The following is a 4,664-nucleotide window of genomic DNA, read 5'->3' on the forward strand; positions in this document are numbered from 1 at the left end:
AAGAATGACCCGGAATGGTGGCTCATACCTGTAATGCCAGCATTTTGGGAGGCAAAGGTGGGCAGATCACTTGAGCTCAAGAGTTCGAGACCAGCCTGGGGAACACGGTGAAACTCCATCTCTACAAAAAATACAAAAATTAGCTGGGCGTGCCGGGCGCGGTAGTTCACGCCTGTAATCCCAGCACTTTGGGAGGCCGAGGCTGGCAGATCACCTGATGTCAGGAGTTTGAGACCAGCCTGACCAACATGGAGAAACCTCATCTCTACTAAAAATACCAAATTAGCCGGGGGTGGTGGTGCATGCCTGTAATCCCAGCTACTCTGGAGGCTGAGGCTGGAGAATCGCTTGAACCCAGGAGGCGGAGGTTGCAGTGAGCAGAGACTGCGCCATTGCACTCCAGCCTGGGCAACAAGAGCGAAACTCCGTCTCAAAAAAAAAAAAAAAAAATAGCTGGGCTTGGTGGTGCATGCCTATAGTCAGAGATATTTCGGGGGCTGAAGCAGGAGGACTGCTTGTGTTCAGAAGGTCGAGGCTACAGTGAGCTGAGATGGTGCCACCGCACTCCAGCCTGGGTGACAGCACGAGACGCTGTTTCAAAAAAAAAAAAAAAAAAGCAAGTAGAAAATGCCAGGGACAGTTGGGCACAGTGGCTCACACCTGTAATCCCAGCACTTTGGGAGGCCAAGGCAGGTGGATCACCTGAGGTCAGGAGTTCGAGACCAGCCTGGCCAACATGGTGAAACCCTGTCTCTACTAAAACTACAAAAATTAGCCGAATGTGCTGGTAGATGCCTGTAATCCCAGCTACTCGGGAGGCTGAGGCAGGAGAATCACTTGAACCCGGAGGGCAGAGGTTGCAGTGAACAACCACTTCACTCCAGCCTGGGCGAAAGAGCGAGACTCGTCTCAAAAAAAAGAAAAAAAAGGCCAGGCATGGTGGCTTATGCTTGTAATTCTAGCACTTTGGGAGGCCAAGGCTCCCAAAGGATCCCAAGGATCACCTGAGGTCAGGAGTTCAAGACCAGCCTGGCCAACATGGTGTAACCCCATCTCTACTAAGAATACAAAAATTAGCTGGGCGTGACAGTGCATGCCTGTGATCCCAGTTACTCGGGAGGCTGAGACAGGAGAATCGCTTGAACTGGGAGGTGGAGGTTGCAGTGAGCCAAGATCTTGCCACTGCACTCCAGCCTGGGTGGCAGAGTGAGACTCCATCTCAAAAAAAGAAAAAATGCCAGGGGCCCAGGACCCTACTGTGAGAGGAAACGTCCCCTGTCGCCTTGTGAAATCATGATTCTGCGTGATAAAGAACCGAGTATGAATAATACATACAGAGCAGACATATCGCCTATGCACAGCTTGTTCAATTTAGTGAGTCGTTCTGTCTCTTTCACACTCCTTTGGTTTAGTTCCCAGGTTAACTAGCTGTTCCCTCAACCCTATGCCTTGGGACTTGCAGCCTCGAACACCGAGGAGGAGAAAGGAGGAATGAATATGTATTGAGTACCCAAACAAGACAAGGCCAGACATTTCATTTATATTGTTACCCTTAATTGTCCCAACATATGGCAAAGTGCATAACACTATCCTCAAGCAGACGAGGACTCAGTCGAGAGGTTGTGGGACATGCTGGACATGATGTGAGTAGTAGCTGGCAGAGAGGTATTTGGACCACCAGTCTGTCTGGTTCTGAAAGTCAAGCTCTCTCCACCTACCCCAGGATCCTCCTGTCTCAGTGGGTTTGGGCCCCTGAACCACCCTTCAGTTCCAGGTCAAGACTGCTCCCTCCATAGCGACGTCTTTCCCTCAATGCTTCTCCCCTTGCCTGGTATCTGAGAAATTCCTTTTTTTGGTCTTGCCCTTCCCTAGTTACATAGACTGAGAGTCAGAAAGCCTCAGTAGTCAGCACTCAAACCTCACACCTATCAATTTACATAATGTCTGATTTCAGAAATTAGCTTTATCTCAGACCAAAATAAATCCCCTAAATCACAGATCACATAAAATCACAAGCGTGACAAGTCCTAAAAAAGAAAATGTGGCCAGGCTCACACCTTGTAATCCCAGCACTTCAGGAGGCAAAGGTGGGAGGATTGCTTGAGCCCAGGAATTTAAGACCACCCTGGGCAACATAGCAAGACCTCGTCTCTACAAAAAAATAACAAATAAAAAAAATTAGCCAAGTGTGGTCCCAGCTACTCGAGCGGCTGAGGCAAGAGGATTGCTCGAGCCCAGGAGACTGAGGCTGCATTGAGCTATGTTGCCACTGTACTCCAACCTAGGCAACACAGCGAGACCCTGTCTCAAACAAACAAAAAAAGCATAACTACATGTCTATGCTCGGCCAGGTATGGGGGTTAGATTTATATTACCCACATGGTTGGAAAACTTCCTTTGTCCCCAAGAAAATAACATGAAAACTGGTCTCAAGTCAGTGACATCCCTGGGGTGTCTGACAAAAGCAAATGCAAAAACACTGAAGGGACATGTCCTCAACCCAGCCACCAAGGAGGCCCACAGAAAAAGCCTGTTGAATATGCACTTTCTTTCCCTCCCTCTCTTTAATGGAGATGGGGTCACACTCTGTCACCAGCACTGGAGTACAATGGGGTCTCACTATGTTGCCCAGGCTGGTCTCAAACTGCTCACCTCAGGCCATCCTCCTGCCTCAGCCTCCCCAAGTGCTGAGATTACAGGTGTGAGCCACTGTGGTGGGCTTGAAGATGCACTCTTGATTCAAAATTAGAAAACACACCTGAAACAGTTTCACCTAGAGAAACTTTTTCATCTAAGTCAGTCATAAAAATCAAATATTTGTGGCCGGGCGCGGTGGCTCAAGCCTGTAATCCCAGCACTTTGGGAGGCCGAGATGGGCGGATCACGAGGTCAGGAGATCGAGACCATCCTGGCTAACACGGTGAAACCCCGTCTCTACTAAAAATACAAAAAACTAGCCGGGCGAGGTGGCGGGCGCCTGTAGTCCCAGCTACTCGGGAGGCTGAGGCCGGAGAATGGCGTGAACCCAGGAGGTGGAGCTTGCAGTGAGCTGAGATCTGGCCACTGCACTCTAGCCTGGGCTACAGAGCTAGACTCCGTCTCAAAAAAAAAAAAAAAAAAAAAAAAAAAAAATCAAATATTTGTGCTTAGACTCAGATCACTATATATAAAGTGTTGAGGAAAGTTTTTTTAAAAATAATAAAACACATTAAATCATATTGCTCTTACTAAATATATTACTATTAATGTTTTATTATATTGTAGAAAATTTTGTTACCTATTAATATTTTAATGAGAGCAACTAGATCTTTTATGTTGCAAATAAGTAAATGCAATATCTTTAAATATTGTTTTTCCTATCCTTATCTCATTCTTTTTATTTTTATTATTTTGTTGCTGTTGCCCACACTGGTCTCAAACTCCTGAGCTCAAGCAATCCTCCCACATCAGCTTCCCAAAGTGCTGGGATTACAGGCATGAGCCATTGCATGTAGCCAATCTCATCCTTTTTATGTTTCTATATGTGATCATGTAATTCTACCTCATCCTTTAGAATGTCTACATATTCTTTTTCTTTTTTTTTTTGGAGACGGAGTCTCGCTCTGTCGCCCAGGCTGGAGTGCAGTGGCACAATCTCGGCTCACTGCAAGCTCCAGCCCCCAGGTTCATGCCATTCTCCTGACTTAGCCTCCCGAGTAGCTGGGACTACAAGCACCCGCCACCACGCCCGGCTAATTTTTTTTTTTTTTTTTTTTTTTTTTTTTTTTTGTATTTTTAGTAGAGACGGGGTTTCACCATATTAGCCAGGATGGTCTCCATCTCCTGACCTCGTGATCCACCCGTCTTAGCCTCCCAAAGTGCTGGGATTACAGGCGTGAGCCACCGCACCCGGCCTAGAATGTCTACATATTCTTATATAGAACCTATTTGAGTGTATAATATATGATTAACGTATTTAAAATATTGTGGGGAGTCGAACCAGCGTCACCGCAGCGGTGTGGTTGGAGAGCGAGCAATTCCTGACGGAACTGACCAGACTCTTCTGGAAGTGCCGAACGACGGGCAGCGTCTATACCACCTTGAAGAAGTAGGATGGTTGAACCAAACCCGTTTCAAAGAAGGGTTCTGCGGAGGGCTGTGAGTCCTCAGACAACAAGTGTCTGTTAACAGCTACCGATGGGAAAAAGCAGAGGAGCACTGTGGTGAACTCCAAGGAAGTGAATACATTTCAGATGGCTTATTGAAACCTACCGAGAGCTAACATGGATGGGCTGAGAAGAGGGACAAAAAGAACGAAAGGAAGAAGACCAAAGCAGCAGTAAAGGGCACAAATTCCCTGCTTTCACCAATTAACCACGGAATTGCTATTTTTTCCTTTGGTTTTTACTTTTGGCCACATAGCTAGGTTTCTGGTTCCCCCACAGTAGGTGTTTTCACATAAGATTAGGGTCCTTTTGGAAAGAATAGTTGCGATGTTTACAGGGTACTTGTGGTAAGAATCTAGTTTATTTTACATTTGGCTAATTGGTCTGTGCTGCATGGTTATATACTCCTGGATTATAGATTAAAGGTCTCTGTAGTCATCTTTGTGAAGAGCAAGCTATCATTAAACATGTCTGTTTATCAAAAAATAAATAAATAAAATAAAATATTGTTTACTTTGC

This window comes from Macaca thibetana, chromosome 11, assembly GCF_024542745.1.
Source record: "Macaca thibetana thibetana isolate TM-01 chromosome 11, ASM2454274v1, whole genome shotgun sequence".
Lineage (NCBI taxonomy): Eukaryota > Metazoa > Chordata > Mammalia > Primates > Cercopithecidae > Macaca > Macaca thibetana.